The following is a 26645-nucleotide window of genomic DNA, read 5'->3' on the forward strand; positions in this document are numbered from 1 at the left end:
TGTGTGGTACTTTAACACTTTGACTTTCAGAATTGGGGAAACATTGCCAATTTTGACCCCTGTATTTATCGAGTCTGTACATGTTGCATGTGGCACTCCATATGCGGTCAGAGAATATATCCTGACTTCCAATTCTTGGTTACATCACCTGCTATGTGGTGGTAGAGAGTGTCTTCCCCAGAGAAATTCAGTGTCTTTGACAAGTAGAATGTGGAGAACTACAGTGAATACTGAGCCAGCTACCGAGCCCTCACACAAAGAAAGTGGACCTTCCTTTCTTTCTTAGATTTTTCTTGGCAAACTTCACCTATACTGAATTACTTCCAACTCACTGAAATAAGCCAAAGGATAGGAAATGAATCAGAAAATTAAGATGACAGAACCACGGAGTCCATTCTGCCTGTCAGAACTGAAAGAGCAAAAAACGAATGTCTATGCTTTGTTTCCGTGCAACAACACTCCCCACACTCTACTCAGCACATGATGATGTGAATCAAGAACCTGATGCCCCAACCTGCCAGGTATGATAAGTGGTTCATGTTGAAAATCACCTTCAGAAACTAGAAGATCTTATCTACTTTCTGTGGTGGGCCATCTTCAGGACTTCAGTCACCTTAGTGAGTTTGTCTTCTTTCTTATTATGCATATACCACTTTAACAAATGCATTCATCAGTTGACCAGATATTGTGTTTCTACATTTTTTCCATTATCTACAGTGCAGTTCTGAATTCTCTTTGGAGATTCTGGGCATCGGTTTTAAATACTTTTGTGTATATATCAATGTTCACGTGATATTTTCATTCTAAGCATACTGGACAAATAGTGAACTGTTTTCAAAGGTACCTGTATCATTCTATGTATCCAGAAGAGACATGTGAGTGTTCCAGTTCTTCCTCATCGCATTCTCAATGCACATGTGATCTTTTCTCTAGGGTGGATCATAACATTGTTGAAGGAGTAGAATATTGTCTTATTGTGCTTTCAATTTTCCCTCCCTGACTGATATAGTGTCCGATTTCCATAGCTAAATATTATAGACTGTGTGGCTTCAATGACAGAAATGTTTTTCTCACCGTCCTGAAAGATCAAGATGAAGATTCCAGCATGTTGCTTTCTCAGGAGGGTCTGTCAACTGGAAACTGCTCAGGAGAGCATGACGCTGAGGGTGTCAGGAGATAGGAACTGCCCGAGCAGAGCCACAGAAGTCTCTTTCCTCACAGACTCACATATCTTTTGTCAGCCCAGCCATGGAGCTGTCTGTAATCTGTGCCCAGTAGCCGTCTAGCCAATAACATAGTTGTATCCTCATGTGTCACAAAAATACAACTGTAATATCATCATCCCCTCTCCAGGAGGCCACAGCCACCGAGGTCCCTTGGACCATTGGCTGCCATTGATTTATGCAGTACAGTCATTCCAGTTTGAGCCATGAGTGTGTCTTCACATACTCTGTGCTCCATAGAGCCATCATTCTCATACTACAGAGGTCTTTGCCCAGCCAAAATGACTTGCCAGAAATCACCTTGCCATTACAAAGAGAAGCAAGAACTGACATGCACTTGGTGTGAGTGCTGGCACCAAAAAAAACCCATCAAAAAGTTTTACAGGATGAAGGTGAGCTCCAAATTTAAGCAGATCTGGTCCTCTAGTCTCTGATGTTGATTTTCAACAAGAATCACTTATCATACCTAGCAAGTTGGGGCATCAGGTTCTTGATTGTACTCATCATTTACAGAGTAGTGTCAACGGTGTGTTGTTACATGGAAAGGAATAATACATATTTCTATGGTGCCCTCTCAGTTCTGACAGGAGGGATGGGCTACATGTGTGTGTCATCATAATTCTCTGATATGTGCATATTAACTGGCTGATATCAGAGGGTTGGATGTAATTCAGTAGAGGTCAGGTTTCAAAGAAAATATCTAAGAAAGAAAGGAAGTTCCACTTTCTTTGTGTGAGAGCTCAGTAGCTGGCTCAGTATATACTGTAGTTCTCCATATTCTACTTGTCAAAGATGCGGAATTCCTCTGGGAAGCCACTCTCTGCCACCCCTTAGCAGGTGACCTAATACAGAATGGAAGTCATGATAGATTTTGTGACCACATATGGAGTCCCACATGCATAATGTACAGACTCTATGAGTAAAAGGGTGAAAATTGAGAAAGTTTCCTCAATTATGAAGATAAGAGTACTAAAGAAACGCACATATCATGTGCAAAATGTAAAAGATGAAACAGGTAGGCCCTCGTAAAATGGAAGATAATGTGAGAGGCACAGCAGATCTGAAGCACTCCGAGTTTTAGCGTCATTTGGACCCCTGGTCCTTCTGGATAGCCCACGCTTTAACCCCACAACAGACCACAGCTATTGCCCGGCTCCCTGACCAATCCTTCCTTTCCACTCAAAGGCAATATCTATGTTCACAGGTGAGGAGTCCCATCACGTTTTGTTTCAGAGACTGCTTTCAATAAGTAATGATTCCCTTCCTTTCAATACACAATGAATGAAATCTGTGAAAACTCCTTTCTGAAATCAGAGCTTACTTTGTATAGCAGTAATGTACTCCATCAGGCAAATATCCACCCACAAACTTATTTCAAGAAAGGATACTTCACTCTTTGGGACATAAATTTCACAGTCATGTTTGTTTTTAGAAATAAGGAGCTTTCTCATGAAGCCCCAAGGGTCTAGAGGCAGTGACATCACAACATTAGAGGACTTGTGGTTTAATATAGGTAACCTACAAGGAATATCCCTTACATTGTTTTGGTAAAATTCACACTACCATTTTCCCATTGGAACCTTTAGATAATACAATTCAGTTTTTTAATATGCCAACAGCATTGAGCTTTCCTCATTTTTTGCTGTCTAATACCATTTTTCTGATTACAAGCAATCAATAGAAACCCAAAACATGCAAGTTTCAATTCTCATCCACACTGCCCCACACCTTGCACCCGGGCAAACACTGACCTGCTTTATTTTCCTATGAATGTGATATTGTCGTTCTGTTATCCTAATGCAGAGACTGTGTTTGTGGTATTGAGTTGCTGGTTTCATTTTGTTGCCATTTTCTCAATACACTTTCTTGTGGTGGCCAGCATCAGGACTTCAGTCACCTTTATAACTATATCTTTTTTCAATTTGTACATGTACCAACATTGCTAAGCATTTATCAGTAGACTTGACATTGTGTTTCTACATTTTTGCCATTGTCTACAGTGCAGTTCTGAATCCTGTTTAGGAGTTTCTGGGCATCCATTTTAAACACTATTGTGTATATTTTAATGGCACGTGATATTTTCATTCTCAACATCCTGTACAAATACAGAACTGTTTTTCACCGTATCTGTACAATTCTATGTATCCAGCAGAACACATGAGCATTCCAGTTCTTCCACATCTCATTGTCAATGCATGTGTGATTTTTTGTGTTTGGTTCATCACAGCATTCTTGAAGGAGTAGAATGTTGTCTCATTGTACTTTCAATCTCCACTCCCTGATAGATCGAGTGTCTGGTTTTCATAGCCTATTGTTATAGACTGTGTGGCTTTAGTAACAGACGTGTATTTCTCATTGTCCTGAATGTCCAAGATGAAGGTGACAAAAGTTTGTTTTCTCAGGAGGGTCTGTTAACAGAAAACTTCTCAGAAGGAGCTATCACTGAGGACATCAGGAGGAAAGAACATCTCAAGCAGAACCACAGAATTCGCTCTCCTCACTGATTCACATTCTGTTATCTGTCCAGCACTGGAGTTATAATCAGTGTCCACAAGCAGCTTGGCCAATCATATATCAATATCCTCATGTGTCACAAAAACACAACTGTGTCATCATCATCTACTCTCCTGTAGGACACAGACACAGAGGTGCCTAGGACCATTTACTGGCCAGAGACTTATCCAAGGTAGTCCAACCATTTTAGCTGTTAGTGTGACTTAACCATTCTCTGTGCTCACAGAGCCATCTTTATCATACTGGAGACGGCCTTGGGCCCAGAAAAACTGACTTGCCAGGAATCACCTTTCCACTTCAAAGAGGAACAAGAAATGACATGCAGTTGATGTGAGTGATGGCTCCAAAAATCACCCCATCAAAGAGTGTTCTCAGATGAATGTGAGCCATTCAGGTGACCATTAACATATGCACAAAAGTGTTTAAAAAGGATTCCCAGAAACTCCTAAACATAATCAGAACTGCACTGTAGACAATGACAAAACATAGAAACACAATACCACGTCAACTCATGAATGCATTAGCAAAGGTGGTATATGTATAAAATGAAACAAGATACAGTGATAAAAGACACATAAGTCTTGATACTGGCCACAGCAAGAAACTGTCTTGAGAAATTGGCAAGAGAGTGAAGCTAGCACCTCAAGCACATATAGGCTGTCTCTACATTAAGATAACAGACCGACAATATCAAATTCATAGGGAAAGAAGACAGGTCAGTGTTTGCCAGGGCTCAAGGTGTGGGGCATCGTGGATGGGAAGTGAAAGTGGCATCTCTTGGGTTTCTATTGATTGCTTGTAATCAGAATAAATGATATTAGACAGTAAGGATTGAGGAAAGCAGAATGCTGTTGACATATTACAAAACTGAATTGTATTTTTTATAGTATCCAATGGCAAACTGGTGGTGTGAAATTTACCAAAACAATATAAGGGATAATCCCAGTAGGACACCTCTCATAAATCACAAGTCCTCTAATGTTGTGATGGCCCAGCCTCCTAGACCCATTTGAGCTACATCAGAAAGCTCCTCAGTTCTGAAAACAATAGCTGCCTGAAAAATTTAGGTCCCAATGGGAGACGTGCACTTGCTAGAAATATGTGTTGGTGGATATTTGCCTGATACAGTAGATTACTGTTTTACAGACAGAGCACTGCTTTTGGCAAGGAGTTTTTACAGATTTCATTCACTGAATTGAAAGGGAGAGAATCATTGCACATTGAAAGACGTCTCTGAAACAAAACGTAATGTGCCCCTCACCTGAGAGAGTAGATATTTCCTTCTAGTAGAAAAGAAGCATTCATCAGCAAGCCGGGAAATAAGCTGTCTTCTCTTGCAGGGTTGAAGCCTGGACTCTCCTGAAGGACCTGCAGTCTAAATAGGGCTAAAACTCAAAATGACGCGGATCTGATGTGCCTCCCCCATTCTCTTCCATGTTACTGAAGGCCTCCTATGGCATGTTTGTCAGTTTAAATTTTACTATTTGCTCATGTTAGGTGTATTTCTTTAATACTCTAACCTTCATAATTGAGGACATTTTCCCAATTTTAAGCCTTTTACTAAGAGTCCTCATATTTGCATGTGGTAATACATGTGTGGTCAGAGGATCTATCACAACTTCCAATGGTTTGTTACATCATTGGTAAGGGTGGCAAAGAGTGTTTTCTCTGGAGAAATTCAGTGTCTTTGACAAGTAGAATGAACTACAGTATATACTGAGCCAGCTACTGAGCCCACTCACAAGAAAGTGGAAATTCCTTTCTTTCTTAGGTAATTTCTGGCAAACTTGACCTCTACTGAATTACATCCAACCCTCTGACATCATCAGATTGAAATGCATATACTGGGGAATTCAGATGGCAGACACAAGGAGCCCATCCTTCCTGTCAGAACTGACAACCAGCATAAAAATATGAATCCTTCCTCTCCGTGTACCAACACTCCCTTGATTCTACTCAAAACTTGATGAGGACTGTCAAGAACCTGATGCCCAAACTTGCTAGGTATGATAAGTGGTTTAGGTTGAAAATCACTGTCAGAGACAAGAAGTCCCAATCTGCTTCTTTTGATGCTCACTCATCTGTGAACAAACTTTGATGGGGCACTTTTTGGAACCAGTGCTCACATCGTGCTCAAGAACTGCATGTCAGTTCTTGCTCCTCTTTGAAGTGACAAGGTGATTCCTGGAAAGTCATTTTGGTTGGGCCCAATGGCCTTTGGAGTATGAGAAATATCACACTACAGAGCACAGATAATGTTGAAGTCACACTAAGGTCTCAAAGTGGATAAACAGTCTTGGATAAGTCTCTGGGCATTAAATGGTCCACAGCATCTCTGTGGCTTCAACCTCCTGGAGAGGGGATGATGACATCACTGTTGTCTTTTTGTGACACATTAGGATACCGTTATGTGATTGGCCAGGTGACTACTGAGCAGAGATTAACACCACAGTGTTGGGCAGACAACAGGGTATGAGTCTTGAAGAGAGCGATCTCTGTGGCTCAGCTCAGGCTGTTCTTTCTTACTGATGCTTTAAGCGTCTGACTTTGCTGAGCAGTTCACTGTTGACATACCCTCATGAGAAAGCAATGTTCTGGCACCTTCATCTTGGAATTTCCGGACGGTGAGAAATACACTTCTGTTATTGAAGCCACCCAGTTTATAACATTTTGCTATGAAAATTGGACACTATATCAGTCACGGAGGGAAATTGAAAGCAGCATGAAACAATATGCTACTCCTCCAAAAATGCTGTGATCAAAAAGAGAAACATCACATGTGTGTTGACAATGCGATGTGGAAGAACTGGAATACTCACATGTCTCTCTGGATGCACAGAACTGCACTGCACATAATGGAAATAATGTGGAAACACAATATCAGGTCAACTGGTGAATGCATTAGTAAAGGTGGTATACATATAAAATGAAACAAGATACAGTCATAAATGTGATGAAGTCCTGATGCTGGCCACCAAAAGAAAGTATCTTGAGAAATTGGCAAGAAAGAAGCTAGTATCCCAAAGCCATATACACTGTCTCTCCATTAAGAACACAGACTGACAATGTCAAATACATAGGGTAAGTAGTCAGGTCAATGTTTGCCATGGCAAAATGTATGGGAGAGCGTGCATGGGAAGTGGAATTTGCGTGGCTTACATTTCTATTGATTGCTTGTAGTCAGAAAATGGTATTACACAGCAAGGATTGAAGAAAGCACTGTCGGTGCTGCTGTCATATTACAAAACTGAATATTATGTTTTAAGGTTTCAAAGGCAAATTCACTAGTGGTGTGAATTTTACAAAAACAATTTAAGGGATAGTCTCAGTGGGGTACCTCTGCTAAAGCGCATGTCGTCTCATGTTGTGATGGCCCTGCTTCCTAGACACTTTGGGTTATATTAGAAAGCTCCTCCCTTCCAAAAACAAACATTGGCAGTGAAATTTAGATGCCAATGGGAGAAGTCCCCTTGCTAGAAATCAGTGTGTTGGTGGATATTTGATTGATGAAGTAGATTACCGTTTTACAGGGAGAGCATGTATTTTGGAAAGGAGTTTTCACACATTTCATTCACTGTGAATTGAAAAGGAGAGAATCAATACCCATTGAAAGAAGACTCAGAAACAAACTTGATGGACCTCCTCACCCATGAGCACAGGTTTTTCCTTCGACTGGAAAAGAAGGATTTATCAGAATGCTGGGTCAACGGCCGTGGTCTCTTGCATGGTTGAAGCATCGGCAATCCTGAAGGACCAGGAGTATAAATCAGGCTAAAACAGGTGTTGCTGAAGATCTGCTGAGCCTCTCCCATTGTTTTCCATGTTACTGAGGGCCTCCTGTGGTAGGCCTTTCACTTTCATATTTTACGTTTTGCTCATGTTATGTGTTTTTCTTTTTTTAGCGTAATTCTTTTTTTTTTTTTTTTTTTTTTTTTTTTTTATTAATTAGTTTCAGGTGCACAAGACAAAGCAAAACTTAGACATTTATCATTTATATCCCTCACACTGTGTGAACCCCCCTCCCCCCATCCACTATCCCTCTGTACGTTCCCAAAACCTCTCACCTTCCCCTTATCCCCACCCCCCTGCCCATCTAGCAACCCTCAGTTTTTCCTCCATTTTTCCAAAACTGTTTCTGATTAGTTCATTCACTTATTCTTTTCTTTAGATTCCACATATAAGTGAGATCATATGGTATTTGTCTTTCTCTTTCTGACTTATTTCACTTAACATAATATTCTCTAGGTCCATCCATGTTGTTGCAAATGGTAAGATTTCTTTCTTCTTTATGGCTGCGTAATACTCCATTGTATAAATGTACCACAGTTTCTTAATCCAGTCGATGTGTTTTTCTTTTAATACTCCAATCTTCATAATTGCAGAAACATTCCCCATTTTCAACCTTTTCCTCATAGAGTCTGTATATTTTGCATGTGGGACTCCATGTGTGGTCAGAAAATTTTTCATGACTTCAATTCTTAGTCACAACACCTGCTAATGTTTGCCAGAAAGTGACTTCCCTTGAGAAATTCCGTGTCTTTGACAAGTAGAATATGGAGAACTACTGTATGTACTGAGCCTACTACTGAGCTCACACACAAAGAGATTGGACCTTCGTTTCTTTCTTAGGTAATCCCTGACAAAGCTTACCTCTACCAAATAACATCCAACCTACTGAAATCAGTCAGTTCATAGATGCCTATCGGGAATTTAGATATCAGACCTATGGTGTTCATCCTGATTGTCAGAACTGACAGAGCAATATACAAATGTGTACCCTTCCTCTCCATGCCAAAACACCCTTGGCAGTACTCAGCACATGATGAGGACAATCAAGAACCTGATGCCCAAACTTGCTAGGTATGAAAAGTGATTCTTCTTGAAAATCACCAACAGAGACTAGACAGCCTGATCTGCTTCTATGTGGAGCTCATATTCATTTGGGAACACTCTTTGATGGCACACTTTTTGGAACAGCACTCACACCAACTGCATGTCAGTTCTTGATCCTCTTTGAAGTGGCAAGGTGATTCCTTGAAAGTCATTTTGGCTGAGCCTGAGGGCCTCTGCAGTATGAGAAAAATGACTCTTTGGATCACAGAAAATTGTGAAGTTATACTGAAGGCTCAAAGTGGAAAGGGAGTCCTGGATAATTCTCTGGGCTAAAATGGTCCACGGCACCTCTGTAGCTGTTGTCTCCTGGAGAGGGGATGATGATGTCACAGTTGTATTTTTGTGACCCATGATGATACAGATATGTGATTGGCCAGGTGGATGCTAGACAAGGATTAAAGCTCCAGGGCTGGGCTGACAACATAATGTGAGTCTGTGAGAAGAGAGCAACTTCTGTGGCTCTGCTCAGGTTGTTTCTTCCTCCTGATGCCCTCAGTGTCAGACCATGCTGAGCAGTTTCCTGTTGACAGACCCTCCTGTGAAAGCAACGTTCTGGAACCTTCTTCTTGGACTTTCAGAATGTGAGAAATACACTTCTGTTATTGAATACACACAATCTATAACAATTTACTATGGATACTGGGCACTTTATCATTCAGAAATGGAAAATCGAAAGCAGAGTGAGACAATATGCTACTCTTTGAAGAATGCTGTGATGAACCAAAGTGAAAATATCACATGTGCGTTGACAATGCGATATGGATGAAGTGGAATGCTCATATGTCTCTGCTGGAGACATAGAATGATATAGATGCCGTGGAAAACTGTTTGCTAGTTCTCCAGGATATTTAGAATGAAAATATCATGTGGCCATTGATATATACAAAATTGTGTTTAAAATGGATGCCCAGAAACTTCTAAACAGAATTCAGAACTGCATTGCAGATAATGGCAAAAATGTAGAAACACAATGTCAAGTTAATTGATCAATGCATTAGCTAAGGTGGTATATGTATAATATGAAACTAGATACAGCCATAAATGTGACAGAAGTATTGATACTGGGCACCACAAGAAATTATCTTGAGAAATTTTCAAGAGAAAGAAGCTAGCATCCCAAAGCCTCATATGCTATCTTATTATTAAGATAACACAACAATGTCAAATTTATAGGGTAAGAAGGTAGGTCAGTGTGTGCCAGGGTTCAACGTGTGGGGCAGCGTGGATGGGAAGTGAAAGTTGCATGGCTTGGGTTTCTATTAATTGCTTGTAATCAGAAAAGTTGTATTAGACAAAAAAGATTGAGGAAAGCACAATGCTGTTGGCATTATTACATAACTGAATTGTATTTTTTAAAGGTTCCAATGTCAAAATGGTGGTGGGAACTTTACCAAAACAATATAAGGGATATTTTCTGTAAGTCACATGTCCTTAACCACAGGTCCTTTAATGTTGTGATGGTGCTGACTCCTAGACACATTGGGCTTCATGATAAAGATCCTCATTTTTAAAACAAACACTGCTGGTGAAATTTTAGTCCCAATGGTAGATGTGCCCTTGCTAGAAATAAAAGTGTTGGTGGATATTTGCCTGAATGAGTACATTACCATTTTACAGAGAGAGCACTGATTTTGAAAAGGATATGTCACAGATTTCATTCACTGGGAATTAAAAGGAAGATAATCATTATCCATTGAAAGAAGTCTCTGAAACAAATTGTGACGCACCTCCTCACCTGTGAGCATAGATATGTCCTTCAAGTGGAAAGGAAGGATTGGTAAGAGAGCTGGGCCAAGAGATGTGGTCTATTGCAGGGTTCAATCCTGAGCTATTCTGAAGGACCTAGCATCTAAATCAGGCTAAATCTCAGATTACTGTGTATCTGCAGTGCCTCTCCCTTTCTCTTCCATGTTACTGAAGGCCACCTGCACATGCCTATCTATTTCATCTTTTATATTTTGTGCATGTTGTGTGCGTTACTTTAATACTCTAATGTTCCATAATCTGGAGAACTTTCCTAGGCTTCACCATTTTTTCTCATAGACTCTGTGCATTTTGCATGTGGGACTCCATGTGTGGTCAATGAATCTATCGTGACATCCAATTCTTTGTTACATCACCTGTGAATGAGTGGCATAGAGTGTCTTCCCTGGAGAAATTCAGTGTCTTTGACTACAGTGGAGAAATACAGTTTATACTGAGCCAGGCACTGAGACCACACAGAAAGGAAGTGGAACTTCCTTTATTTCTTATGTAATTCCTGGTGACCTGATCTCTACTGAATTACAGCCAACTGTCTGAAATCAGCATTGGGAGATTCAGATCGCCAAACCATGGCTGCCATCCTGCCTTTGAGAACTGAGAGAGCAAAATACAAATGTGTACCCTTCCTCTCCATGTACCAACACTCCCTTGACACACTCAGCAAATGATGAGGGCAATCAAAAAGTGAGCCCTGACTTGCTCGGTGTGATAAATGTTTCTAGTTGAAAATCAGCATGAGAGACTAGAAGACATGATCTGCTTCTATGTAGAGCTCACATTCTTCCAGGACAGTATTTGATGGTGGACTTTCGGGAGCCAGCGCTCACACCAAGTCCATGTCAGTTCTTGCTCCTCTTTGAAGTCCAGGGTGATTACTGGCAAGTCATTATGTCTGATCCATGTCCTCTATAGTATGAAAAAGAAGGCTCTACAGAGCACAGAGAATGGTGAAGTCACACTCCAGGATCAAAGTGGAAGGACTGATCTGGATAAGTCTCTGGAGAGCAAATGGTCCAATGGACTTCTGTGTCAGGGGCCTCCTCGAGAGGGGATGATGATGTCACATTCTCCTTTAGTGACACATGAGGATACAGATATGTGATTGGCCAGTTGGCTGATGGGCAAGGATTATAGTTCCAGTGCTGGGCAGACAACAGAGTGTGAGTCTGTAAGGAGAGCGACTTCTGTATCTCGACTCGGGCTGTTCATTCCTCCTCATGGCCTAAGTTTCAGACCCTGTGAGCAGTTTCCTGTTGACAGTTTCCTCCTGAGAAAGCAGTGTTCTGGCACCTTCATCTTGGACTTCCAGAACAGTGAGAAATACACTTCTGTTATTGGAGCCACACAGTCTATAACAGTTTGCTATGAAAATCGGGCACATTGTTAGTCAGGGAGGAAAAATCAAAAGCACAGTGAGACAATGTGCTACTCATTGAAGAATGCTGTGATCAACCAAAGAGAAAAGGTCACACGCGCGTTGACAATGAGATGTGGAAGAACTGGAATGCTCTTATATCTCTGCTGGATACAGAGACTGATATAGCTACCATGGAAAACAGTTCTCTATTTGTCCCAGATATTCAGAATGAAAATATAGCGTTCCCATTGGTATATACATGATAATGTTTATACAGATGTCCAGAAACTGCTAAACAGAATTTAGAACTGCACTGTAGATAATGGCAAAAATGTAGAAAAACAATATCAGGTCAACTGATGAATGTATTCGCTAATGTCGTATAGGTAAAAAATGAAACAAGATACAGTCATAAAGGTGACAGAAGTCCTGACACTGGACACTGCAAGAAACTGACTTGAGAATGTGGCAAGAGAGAGAAGCAAACAACACATGTACAAATACGCTGTCTCTGCATTAAGATAACAAAACAACAATGTCAAATTCATAGGGATAGAAGGCAGGTCCGTGTTTGCCAGACACAACATGTGTTGCTGCGTGGATGGGAAATGAAGGTTGTATGGCTTGTGTTTCTATTGATTGCTTTTAATCAGAAAAATGGTATTAGACAGCAAAGATTGAGGAAAGCACAATGCTGTTGGCATAGTACCAAACTGAATCATAGTTTTAAAGGTTCCAATGGGAAACTGGTGGTGTGAATTTTACCAAAACAATGTAAGGGATATTTCCTGTAGGTCACTTCTCCTAAACCACAAGCCCTCTAAAGTTGTGATGGCCCTGCCTCCTAGACCTTTTGGACTTCATGAGAAAACTTCTCGTTTTTAAAAACAAACACTGCCAGTGAAATTTAGGTCCCAATAGGAGAAGTCCCCTTGCTGGAAATAAGAGTGTTGGTGGATAATTGCCTGATGGAGTACATTACCATTCTACAGATAAAGCACTGATTTTGGAATGGAGTTTTCACAGAATTCATTCACTGTGAATTGAAAGGGAGGGAATCATTACACATGAAAATAAGTGTCTGAAACAAAATGAAATGGGCCTCCTCTCCTGTGAACATAGATATTTCCTTTGAGTGGAAAGGAAGGATTGGTCAGAAAGTCAGGGCAATGGCTATATTCTGTTATACATTGAAACCAAGGCTATCCTGAAAGACTTGGAATCTAAATCAGGCTAAAACGTGTATTGCTGTGCATCTGTTGTGCCTCTCCCATTCTCTTCCATGTTACTGAGGGTCTCCTACAGCCTGACTTTCTGTTTCATCTTTTACATTTTGTGCATGTTGTGTGCATTACTTTAATACTCTGATCTTCAAAATTGAGGGAACATTCCCCATTTTCACAGTTTCACTCATAGATTCTTATATTCTGCATGTGGGATCCATGGGTGGTCAGTGAATACATCGTGACTTACAATTCTTAGTTATGTCACCTGCTAAAGGGTGGAAGAGAGTATTTCCCCAGAGAAATTCAGTGTCTTTGACGAGTAGAATATGGAGAATGACAGCATATACTGAGCCAGTTACACAGCCCACACAGAAAAAGTTGAACTTACTTTCTTTCTCAGGTAATTGCTGGCAAACCTGATCTCTACTGAATTACATCCAGCCCTCTGAAATCAGCCAGTTGATAGGCACACATCATGGTATTCAGATGGGAGAATCATGGAGCCCATCCTGCCTGTCAGACTGACAGGGAATCGTACAAATGTGCATTCTTCCTCTCTGTGTACCAACACTCCCTTGACACTACTCATCAAATGATGGTGAGGACCATCAAGAATCTCATGCCCTGACTTGCTATGTATGATAAGTTTTTCTTGTTGAAAATCAACTTCAGAGACTAGAAGACCCAATCTTCTTCAATATGGAGCTTATTCATCTGGGAACACAATTTGATGTGGCACTTTTTGGAGCCAGGACTCAAACCAACTGAATATAAGATCTTGCTCCCCTCTAAATTGCCAATGTGATTCCTAGACAATCAATTTGGCTGGTCTCAAGGGCTTCTCTAGTATGAGAAAGATGGCTCTACGAAGCACAGAGAATGATGAAGAGACACTTAGTGCTCAAAGTACATGGAATGTCCTGGATAGGTCTCTGGGCAGCAAATGGTCCAAGGAACATCTGTGGCTTCAGCCTCCTGGAGAGGGGATGACGATGTCAAGTTGTCTTCTTGTGACACATGCGGATACTGATATGTGATTGGCCAGGTGGTTGCTGGGCATGGATTACAGCTCCAGTGCTGAGCAGACTACAGAGTGTGAGTCTGTGAGGAGAGTGAATTCTGTGGCTCTGCTCGGGCTGTTTCTTCCTCCTGATGCCCTCAGCATCAGACCCTGCTACGCAGTTTCCTTTTGACAGACACTCCTGAGAAAGCATCGTTCTGGCACCTTCATCTTGGACTTTCAGGACAATGAGAAATACGCTTCTGTTATTCAGGCCACACAGAGTATAACATTTTCCTATGAAAATCGGACACTTTAAGAGTCATGGAGGGAAAATAAAAAACACAGTGAAATAGTATGCTACTCCTTCAAGAATGCTGTGATCAACCGAAGAGAAAAGGTTACATGTGCATTGGAAATGTGATGTGGAAGAACTGGAATGCTTACATGTCTCTGCTGGATACATAGAATGACATAGCTACAATGGAAAACAGTTTGCTCTTTGGCCAGTATGTTGGGAATGAAAAACGTCACATCACCATTGATACTGCACATATTGTTTAAAACAGATGCCCAGAAACTCCTATGCAGAATTCAGAACTGCACTGTAGATAATGGAAAAATGTAGAGACACAATATCAGGTAAGCTGACGAATGCATTAGTGAAAGTGGTATATGTATAAAATAAAACAAGATACTGTCATAAATGTGATAGCAGTCCTGAAACTGGTTACAGCAAGAAAGTATCTTGAGAAATTGGCAAGAGAAAGAAGCTATCATCCCAAGGCCACATACATAGTTTATCATTTAAGATAATACTACAACTGTGTCCAATTCAAAGGGAAACAAGGCAAGTCAGTGGTTGCCAGAGCACAAGGTGTGAGGCACCGTGAATGTGAAGTTAATGTTGCATGACTTGGGTTTCTACCGATTGCTTCTAATCAGAAAAATTGTATTACAGAGCAAGGGTTGATGAAACCGCAATGTTGTTGGCATATTAGTAAACGGAATTGTATTATTTAAAAGTCCCAATGGCAAACAGGCATTTTGAATTTTACCATAACAATATAAGTGATAATCCCAGTAGATCACCTCCCATAAAACACAAGTCCTCTAATTTTGTAATGGCCGTGCCTATTAGACACTTTGGGTTACATGGGAAAGTGCCTTAGTTCTAAAAACAAACACTGCCAGTGAAATTAAGTCCAAATGGAGGAGTGCTTATGTGAGAAATATGTTTGGTGGTGGATATTTACCTGATGGAATATCTTGCCATTTTACAGACAGAGCACTGATTTTGGAAAGGAGTTTTCATATATTTCATTCACTTTTATTTGAAAGAGAATCATTACTCATTCAAAGATGTCTCTGAAACAAAACGTGATGGGTCTCCTCACCTCTGAGTGAAGATATTTCCTTCGAGTGGGAATGAATTATTGCTCAAGAGCAAGGGCAAAGGCTGTGGTCTCTCATGGGGTTCAAGCCTGGGCTGTCCTGAAGGACCTGTATTCTCTCAGGCTAAACCTCATATTGCTGCTGATCTGCTTGCTGTGCCTCTCCCATTCTCTTCCATGTTACTGAGGTCCTACTATGGCATGTTGATCTGTTTCATCTTTTACATTTTGTGCATGTTATGTGCATTAATTTAATACTCTGATCTTCATAATTGAGGAAACATTCCCAATTTTCACCCTTATACTCATAGAGTTTGTACATTTTGCATGTGGGACTCCATGTGAGGTCAATGAATATATCTTGACTTACAGTTCTCTGTTCTGTCACCTGCTAAGGGATGGCAGAGAGTGACATCCATGGAGAAATTCAGTGTCTTAGACAATTAGAATACAGAGAACTTCAATATATAATGATCTTGCTTCTAAGCCCACACTCAAAAAAAGTGGACCTTCCTTACTTTCTCAGGTAATTCCTGGTGAAGCTCAACTGCACTGAATTACATCCAACAGTATGAAATCAGCTGGTTGATAGGATTGTATCAGGAAATTCAGATGGCAGACACATGGAGACCATTATGCCTATTAGAACTGACTGATCGTCATACAAATGTGTTTCCTTTTTCTCTATGTACCAACACTCCCTTGACACCACTCAGGAAATGATGAGAACAATCAAGAACCTGATGACCCAACCTGCTAGGTATGATAAGTGGGTCTTGTTGAAAATCACCTTCAGAGACTAAAAGACCCAATCTTCTATCTGAAGCTCACATTCATCCAGGAACATTCTTTGATGGGGCACTTTTTGGATACAGCGCTCACACCAACTGCATATAAGTTCTTGCTCCTCTTTGAAGTGGCAAGGTGATTCCTGGAAAGTCATTTTGCTGGGCTAAAAGGCCACTCTAGTATGAGAAAGATGTCTATATGGAGCACAGAGATTGACGATGTCCCACAATTGCTCAAAGAGGAAGTACTTTCCTGGATAAGTTTCTGGGTAGCAAATTGTCTAAGGCACCACTGTGGATGTGGCCTCCTGGAGAGGGGATGATGATGTCACAGTTGTTTTTTTGTGATGCATGAGTATTTTGATATGCTTTGGGCCAGGCAGTTGCTGGGACCAATTTAGAGCTCCTATGCTGGGCAGACAACAGAGTGTGAGTCGGTGGCTCTTCTCAGGCTGTTCCTTCCTCATGATGCCCACAGTGTCAGACCCTGCTGTGCAGTGTCCTGTTGACAGAAACAACTGTGAAAACAATGTTCTGGGACCTTCATTGTGGACTTCTGGATGTTGAGAAATACACTTCTGTTATTGAAGCCAAATATTCTACAACATTTTGCTATCAAAATCGGACAATATCAGCCAGGGAGGGAAAATCAAAAGCACAACGATACAATATGCTACTCCTCCATGAATGATGTGATCAACCAAATAGAAAAGATCACATGTGCTTTGACAATGTGATGTGGTAGAACTGGAATGCTCACATGTCTCTGGTGAATATGGAGAATTATATAGCTACCATGGAAAAGAGATTACTATTTTTCCTGTACATTGAGAATGAAAATATCATGTAACCATTGATATATATGTAGTAGTGTTAAAAATGGAATCCCAGAAACTCCTAAACAGAATTCTGAACTGCACTTTAGTTAATGGCAAATATGTCGAAACACAATATCAGGTCTACTGATGAATGCATTAGCTAAGGTGGTATATGTATAAAATGAAACATGAGACAGTCATAAAAGTGACAGAAAACCAGATTCCACAAGAAGTCTGTTGATAAATTGGCAAGAGAAACAAGCTAGCATCCCGAGTCCACATACACTGTCTATCCATTCAGATAACAGACTGAAAATGTCAAATTCATCAGGAAAGAAGGCCAGTCAGTGTTGGTCAGGGTTCAAGGTGTGTGGCAGAATGGATCGGAAGGGAAAGTTGCACGACTTGTGTTTGTTGTATTAAGAAAAATGGTATTAGACAGCAAGTACTACGAAAGCACAATGCTGTTCGCATATTACAAAACTCAATTGTGTTTCTTAAAGGTTCCAATGGCAAACTGATGCTGTGAATTTTAGCAAAATATTGTAAGGGGTATTCCCAGTAGGGCACATCTCCTAAAACACAAGTCCTCTAGTGTTGTGATGTGCCTGCGTCATATACACTTTTGGGCTACATGGAAGAGTTCCTCAGTTCTAAAAACAAACACTGCAAGTGGAATTTAGGTGCCAATGTGATAAGTGATCTTGCTAGAAATAAGTGTGGTGGTGGATATTTGCCTGATGGAGTAGATTACCGTTTTACAGAGAGAGCACTAAATTCAGAAAGGAGTCTTCATAGACTTCATTCACTGTGAATTGAAGGAGAGTGAATCAGTACGCATTGAAATAATCTCCGAAATAAATTGTGATGGGCCTCCTGACCTGTGAGCATAGATATTTTTTTTTCGAGTGTAAAGGAAGGATTGGACAGAGAGCTGGGGCAATGGTTGAGGTCTCTTCCATGGTTCATGCCAGAGCTATCATTAAGAACCTGGAGTCTAAATCAGGCTAAACCTCAGATTGCTACGGATCTGCTGTGCCCCTCCCTTTCTCTTCCATGTCACTGAGGGCCCTCTATGACCTGCCTATCTGTTTCATTTTTACATTTTGTGCATGTTATGTTCATTTATTTAATGATCTGATCTTCATGATTAATGAAACATTCCTAATTTTCACCGTTTTACTCAAAGAGTCTGTACATTTTGCATGTGGAATTGCATGTGTGGTTAGAGCATCTATTGTGAGTTCTAATTCTCTGTTACATCTCCTGCTAAGTGGTGGCAGAGAGTGACTTCCCCAGAGAAATTCATAGTCTTTGAAATGTAGAATATGGAGAAGTACAGTATATATTGGGCCATCTACTGAGCCCACACACAAAGAAAGTGGACCTTCCTTTCTTTCTTAGGTAATTCCTGGTGAACCTAACCTCTACTGAATCACAAAGAATAGTCTGAAATAAGCCGAATGATACGCAAGTATCGGATAATTCAGATGGTAGACCCATGGAGCACATGATACCTGTCAAAACTGACAGGGCACCATACTAATGTGTATCCTTCCTCTACATGTATCAACACTCCCTTAACACTCCTCAGCAAATGATGAGGACAATCAAGAACTTAATACCCAAACTTGTTACATAGGAAAAGTGGATGTTGTTGAAAATCACCATCAGAGATTAGAAGACCCAATCTGCTGGTATCTGGAGCTCACATTCATCTGGCAACTCCTCTTTTTGGGTTACTTTTTTGAGCCAGTGGTCACATCAACTGCAAGTCAGTTATTGCTCCTCTTAGAAGTGGGAAGATGATACCAGGAAAGTTGTTACGGATGGGCCCAAGGACGAATGTTTATGAGAAAGATGACACTATGGAGAACAGAGAATGGTGAAGTCACACACAGGGCTTTACAAGTAGTGTCCTGGATAAGTCTCTAGCAGCAAATGGTCCAAGGCACCTCTGGCTGTGGCCTCCTAGAGAGGGGATGATGATGTCACAGTTGTCTTTTTGTGACACATGAGGACACTGATATTTGATTGGCCAGGTGCCTCTGGGCATGGATTAGGGCTCCAGTGTTGGGCAGAGAGCAGAGTGTGAGTCTGTGAGGAGAGCAACTTCTGTTTTTCTGCTCGGGCTGTTCCTTCCTCCTGACACCCTCAGTATCAGATATTGCTGAGCAGTTACCTGCGGACAGAGACTGCTGAGAAAGCAATGTTCTGGCACCTTCATCTTGGACTTTCAGGATGGTGAGAAATACACTTATTTTATTGAAGCCACACAGTCAATAACAATTTGCTATTAAAATCGGTCATTTTAATGGTCATAAATGGAAAATCAAAAACACAGTAAGACAATATCCTACCCTTTCAAGAATGCTGTGATGAACCAAAGAAAGAAAGATCACATGTGTGTTGACAGTGCGATTTGGAAGAACTGGAAAGCTCACATGTCTCTTTTGAATACATAGAATGATATAGTTACATTGGAAACAGTTTGCTATTTGTCCAGGATGTTGAAATTGAAAATATTTCATGACCATTGATATATACACAATGGTGTTTAAAACAAATTCCCAGAAATTCGTAAACAGAATTCAGAACTGCAGTGTAGATAATGGCACAAATATAGAAACACCATCTCAGGTCAATGGATGAATGTATTAGTGAAGGTTGTATATATATAAAGTGAAACAAGATACAATCCAAAGGTGACAGTAGTCCTGACACTGGAAACAGCAAGAAAGTTACTTGAGAAATTGGCAAAGGAAAGACGCTAGCATCCCATGGTATCATAGGATGTCTGTCGATTAAGATAACAGACTGATAATGTCAAATCATAGGGAAAGAAGGCAGGTCAGTGTTTTCCATGGCTCAAGCTGTGGGGCAGTGTAGATGGAAAGTAAAAGTTTCATGGCTTGGGGATCTGTTGATTACTTGTAATCACAAAAATGGTGTTAGACAGGAAGGATTCTGGAAAGCACAATACTGTTTGCATATTACAAAACTGAGTTGCATTTTTTAAAATGATTTGTTGATTTTAATGAAGATTTTTCACTTATGGGGGTGACAATTGTTAGTAAAATTACATAGATTTCAGTTGTACAATTCTGTATTACATCATCTATAAATCCCATTGTGTGCTCACCACCCAGAGTCAGTTCTCCTTCCACCACCATATGTTTGATCCCCCTTACCTTCATCTCCCACCCCCACCCCCCTTACCATCTGGTAACCACTAAATTATTGTCTGTGTCTATGAGTTTCTGTTTCTCATTTGTTTGTCTTGTTCTTTTGTTGTTTATGGTTTACATACCACAGATCAGTGAAATCACATGGTTCTCTGCTTTTTTCTGTCTGACTTATTTCTCTTAGCATTATATTCTCAAGATCCATCCATGTTGTCACAAATGTTCCTATATCATGTTTTATAACAGTATTCCATTGTGAATACATACTACACTTATTTATCCATTCATCTATCAAAGGACTTTTTGGTTGTTTGCATGTCTTGGCCACCGTATACAAAGCTGCAATGAACATTGAGGGGCACATGTCTGTATGCATAGATGTTTTCAGATTTTTTTGGTAGATAACCAGGAGAGGGATTGCTGGGTCATATGGTAATTCTATTCATGATTTTTTGAGGACCCTCCACACTGCCATCCATAACTGCCTCACCAGTCTTCATTCCCACCAACAGTTTATGAGGGTTCCTTTTTCTCCACAGCCTCTCCAATGCTTGTTACTATTTGTTTTGTTGATGATAGCAATTCTGACTGGGGTGAGGTGTTATATCATTGCAGTTTTTATTTGCATTTCTCTGATGATTAATGAAGTTGAGCATTTTTTCTCATGTCTATTTACCATTTGCCTATCATCTTTGGAGAAATGTCTCTTCGGGTCTCTGCATATTTTTTCTTTTCTTTTCTTTTCTTTTCTTTTCTTTTCTTTTCTTTTTTTTCTTTTCTTTTCTTTTCTTTTGCTCTTGAGTTTCATGTGTTCCTTGTATTTTTTGGATATTAGCCACTCATCAGAGACACTGTTTGCAAAAATCTCCCATTCAGTTGGTTGCCTCTTTATTTTGTTGGTGGTTCCTTTTGCTGTACAGAAGCTTTTAGTTTCATATAGTTCTATTCATTTATTCTAGCTTTTACTTCCATTGACTTTGGAGTCAAATTCATTAAATGATCTTTGAATCCAAGGTCCATAAGTTTAGTACCTATGTTTTCTTCTATGCAGTTTATTGTTTCAGTTCTTATGCTTAAGTCTTTGATCAAATTTGAATTAATTTTGGTACATCCTGACAGATAGCAGTCCCATTTCATTCCTTTGCACTTGGCTATACAATTGTCCCAGCACCATTTATTGAAGAGGCTGTCCTTTCTCCATTGTATGTTTTTTGCTTCTTTTCAAAACTAACTGTACATATTTATGTGGATTTATTTCTGGGTTCTCAATTCTATTCCATTTTTATATGTGTCTGTTTTTCTGCCAATACCATGCTGTTTTGATTATTGTAGCCATGTAGTACAAGCCAAAGTCAGGAAGTATGATACCTCGAGTATTGTTATTTTTTCTTAAGATTGCTTTGGCTATTTGTGGTATTTGTGGTTCCAAACTGAACGGATTATTTTTTGTTCTATTTCTTTAAAACATATCATTGGGGTGTTGATGGGGATTGCATTAAATCTGTATATTGCTTTGGGTAATATGCCCAATTTAACTATGTTGATTCTTCCAATCCATGAGAACAGAATGTCTTTCAATTACTTTGTGTCTTCTTCAATTTCTTTTTAAAAGTTTCTTATAGTTTTCAGCATATAGGTTTATCACATCCTTGGTTAAGTTTATTTCTAGATATTTTATTCTTTACAAACATATTGTTTTTTGTACTTGTTTTTCTGAGATTTCATTGAAAGTATATAGGAATGCAATGGACTTTTGTACTTTGATTTTGTAGCGGGCAACTTTACTGTATTCACTGACTGTTTATAGTAGCTTTTTGTGGAGTCTTTAGAGTTTTCAATATATAGCATCATGTCATCTCCAAAGATTGATAATTTAATTTCTTCATTCCCAATTTAGATGCCTTTTATTTCTTTCTATTTCCTGATGGCTCTGACAAAGTCTTCCAACACTATGTTGAAAACCAGAGGTGACAGGGGACTGCCATATCATGTACCTGAACATAGAGCAAAGGGCTTCAGTTTTTAACCATTAATTATGAGATTAGCTGAGGGTTTGTCATATATTGCCTTTATTATGTTAAATTATTTCCTTCCATACCAATTTTATTAAGTGTTTTACCACAAATCGATGTTGTATCTTATCAAATGCTTTTTCTGCATCAATTATAATCGTATGACTTTTTTTCTTTTATTTTGTTTATGTGATGTAGCACATTGATGGGTTTGTGAATGTTAACAATACTTGTGACACAAGGGTTGAAACCCAGTTAGTTGTGATGTTAGTAAAATTGTCTTTTTAATGCATTGATGTAATTGATTTGCTAGAATTGTGTTTAAGATTTTTGCATCTGTATGCATCAGAGATATTTGTCTGTACTTTTCTTTTCTTGTGTTGGCCTTACCAGGTTTTGGTTTTAGGGTAATGTTGTCCTCATGAAATGAGTTAGGGAGTACTGTATCTTCTTCCATTTTTTTTGGAAGAGTTTGAGCAGGATTTTTAGTAGATCCTCTTTGAAGGTTTGGTAGAATTCACTAGTGAAGCCATCTGGTCCAGGAGTTTTGCTTTGGGAAGGTTTAGGATGACTGATTCAATTTTGTTACTGGTGGTCTGTAAGTTTACATTTTCCAGTTCTTCATGGTTTAGCCTAAGAAGGATATATGTTTCTAAGAACTAGTCCATTTCTTCTAGATTGTTGAATTTTGGGGCATGTGGTCCATCATAGAGTTCTTGGATATTCCTTTGTATTTCTGTGGTGTCCGTGGTAACTTCCCCTTTTTCATTTCTGATTTTGTTAATTAGTGTCTTCTCTCTTTTTATCTTAGTGAGTGTAGCCAAGGGTTTGTCAATTTTGTCAATCTTTACAAAGAACTGTCACTTTGTCACATTAATTTTTTTCTATTGTCTTTTTGTTCGCTATTTCATTTAGTTCTGCTCTGATTGTTATTATTTCCTTTCTTCATCTGATCTTGGGTTTCATTTGTTCGTCTTTTTCTAGTTCTTTAAGTTGTAACATGAGGTTATTTATTTGGGAGTTTTCTTGTTTCTTGAGATAGGCCTCTAATGATATACATTTCCCTCCTAAAACTGCTTTATGTACATCCAAAAATTTTGGTAGGATACAGTTTCATTTTCATTTGTTTCTATGTATCTTTTTACCTAATTTCTTCCTCGAACCAGTGGTTCTTTAAAAGTGTGTTGTTTAATCTTCATGTATCTGTGCTTTTTCATTCTTTCTTTTTGCAGTTGATATCCAATGTGAAACCCTTGTTATCAGAGAATATGCTTGGTATAATTTCAATCTTCTTAAATTTGCTGACGCTGATTTTATGTCATAATATATTGTCTATCCTTGAGAATGTTCCATGTACACTAGAAAAAAATGTATACTCTGATGTTTTAGGATGAAGTGGTCTATGTATGTCAATTATGTCCATTTCATATAATGTATAATTTAGGGCTGCTATTTCATTGTTTATTTTCTATTTGAATGACCTATCCATAGCTGTCAAAGAGGTAGTTAAATCCTATAGTATATTTGTGTTTGGTAAAATGTTTCCTTTATTTCTGTTAGTTGTTGCTTGTAATGTTTCGTTGAACCCTGATTGGGGGCATAAATATTGATGACTGTTATGTCTTCTTGTTGTATAGTCTTGTTTACCATTATGAAATATCGATCTTTTTCTCAAGTTACCTTTTTCATTCTGAAATCTCTTTCATCTGATATTAGTATGGCTACACCTGATTTTCTGTGGATGCCATTTGCTTGGAGTGTCAATTTCTACCCTTTCACTTTGAGTCTATGCTTGTCCCTGTAGCTGAGATGTGTCTCTTGGAGACAACATATGGTTGGGTTTATTTTTTTTTGATCCAATCTGCTACTCTGTGACTTTTTATTGGTGAGTCAGTCCATTTACATTTAGGGTCATTATTGATATGTTAGGATTTCCTGTCATTCTATCTTTAGCTTTCTGGTAAGGCTGTGTCCCCGTTATTTCTTTGCCATTTTTTTTTTTTTTTTTGGTCTATTAAATCTGTGTGGGGGTATTCTATGATGTTTCCCTCTGTTTCTTCCTTTATTACAGTATATAATTCAACTATGATTTTTTTCTTTTGAGTGGCTACCCTTAAGTTTATGTAAAAGGAAGATTGATATTTAGAGTATTGCATTTTCTTCAGCACAGTAACTTTCTCCATTCTCATACTCCAGTTCAGGCCTTTACTCTCCTTCTTTTTATTCTTTGGTTGCCACAACTTGTCTCTGTTGATGGTGGTTGAATAACCTCCTTTAGTATTTCTTGTAGTGTAGGTCGTGTATTAGAGAATTCCCTCAGCTTCTCTATGGCTGGAAAGGTTTTTATTCCTCCTTCATAACTAAAGGATATCTTTGTTGGATATATTATTCTTAGCTCATAATTTCTCTCTTTCAATATTTGAATATTTGTTTCCACTCCCTCCTGTTTTCTGGAGTTTCTGCTGAAAAATATGATGATAATCTAATGGGCTCTCCTTTGTAGGTTACCATATACTTTTCCCTGGATGCCTTGATGATTCTTACTTTGTCACTGATTTTAGACAGCTTCAATACAATGTGCCTTGGAGAGGCCTGTTGGGATTGAGGTAATTATGTCTTCTATTTCCTTCTTGGTTTCAAGGATCCAGTTCTGTCCACAAGTTTGGGAAGTTCTGATCAACAATTTATTTGAATATATTCTCTATTACCATCTCTCTTTCTTCTTGTTCTGGTATGCCGATTATTCTTATATTGCTCTTTCTGATGTAGTCAGAACTTCTTGTAGATTACTTTCATTTATTTTAACTCTCAAGTCTGAGTCCTATTCCATTTGTGTCATTCCCAGGTTTCTATCTTTGATGTCACTGATTCTTTCCTCCATCTGGTCAACTCTACTACCTAAGCTGGCAATTTCATTCTTAATTTCTTCTATTGAGTTCTTAATCTCCAGAAATTCTATTTGGTTCTTTTTTTTTTTTTTTATTTCAATCTCTTTCGTAAAATGCTCATGTTGTTTTTTGATTGTGCTTCTGGGTTCATTAAACTGCCTTTCTGTGTTTCGTGCATCTTGTTGAGTTTTTTCAGAACTGCAATCTGGAATTCTCTGTCATTTAAGTCACACCATTTCATATCTTTAAGTTCCTTTCCTGGAGAATTTTCAGTTTCTTTCCGAGCAGTCTTCTTGCCTTGGTTATACATGGCGATTACTGTTTTATTATTTCTTTTCCTCAACATCTACCGTAGTTGCTTCTGCAACAAGTTGATAGGAAGAAGTCTTTCTTTTGTTTTCCAGTATTTTTTGTTAGAATATTTTGTTTTCTTTCCAACTGCAGACTTTTTTTCTCTCTCTAACATGGTAGTGCTATGTTTTCTCTGCACTATTCCTGCCTCTTACACAATGGGAGGATTCACTGGGAGATGGAATTCTCCTCTGTAAATAGTTTGCCTGGGTGACAGGGTGCAGTGTCTGTGTGAGTATACAGAGAGCTTTTGAAGATCCAAAGCTCTTCCTGCACCAGATTTAGAGCCGTATGTTTCATCATTTCTGTTTACTCCTGCATGGATCCGCACAGATACGTGGAGTCTGGGGTGGGGTGAGTTGTGAGAGGTTTCCTAGAACAATGGCGTTGACCAACTACCATAGCCAGTCCTGCTTCCACAGCTCCCTCAACATTGCCAGAACAAGTTGGGTTGCAAATGTGTGACTGAGGACAACAGGTCCCAGAAGAGCAAATATGTTGTCCTTTTGATGTGACACTGCTACTGTTCCACTTCTATCACAAGGCTGGTGGAGGCTGGGGAGATTTCTGAGGTTAGGGAGGGGGCATTCAGTCTAAGTGCATAAGGCTTCTGTTCTCTGCTCCGCAGTTAGAACTTAAACCACCATTTTCAGCTTTCTTCACTCAGTTTTTACTCCGAGGTCTCTGCTGTGAGCGTTGGGTTCAGCTCTGTTATATACTTTCCCACAGGCCTGCAGGCATACACAAACCTTAGTAGTCCTAGTTCAGCCCTCTACTGCATCTGCATTAGTTCCCAGATGCAGAGCGCTCGGAGCACTGAGCTAGTTCTGCTGCCGGTGCTCGAGTCGCTCTGTCTCTGCACTTCTCCCTTCCTTCCTCCGCCGTTGGCGAGATTTGCCCACGTTAGGTGAATTCAGTAGTGGGCCTCTTCGTCTTGCATGTCTGCTGTGCAGGGAGTGCTTTGTTGTGTTATAGTTGTTCAATTAATTGTAAAGTACAGGGGAGATTTACAGAGTCTCACCTCACGCCGCCATTTTGATGATGTCAATTTTAGTTGCATTTCTTAAAGTTTCCAATGGCACACTGGTGGTGTGAATTTTACCAAAACAAAGTAAGGTATATTCCCAGTAGAGAACCTCTCCTAAAACTCAAGTCCTCTAATGTTGCCATGGCCCTGCCTCCTAGAAAGTTTGGGATACATGAGAAAGCTCATCAGCTCTAAAACAAATACT

Source organism: Rhinolophus sinicus, unplaced genomic scaffold (genome assembly GCF_057876585.1).
Source record: "Rhinolophus sinicus isolate RSI-liver-muscle unplaced genomic scaffold, RSI-T2T HiC_scaffold_22, whole genome shotgun sequence".
In the NCBI taxonomy this organism is placed as follows: Eukaryota; Metazoa; Chordata; class Mammalia; order Chiroptera; family Rhinolophidae; genus Rhinolophus; species Rhinolophus sinicus.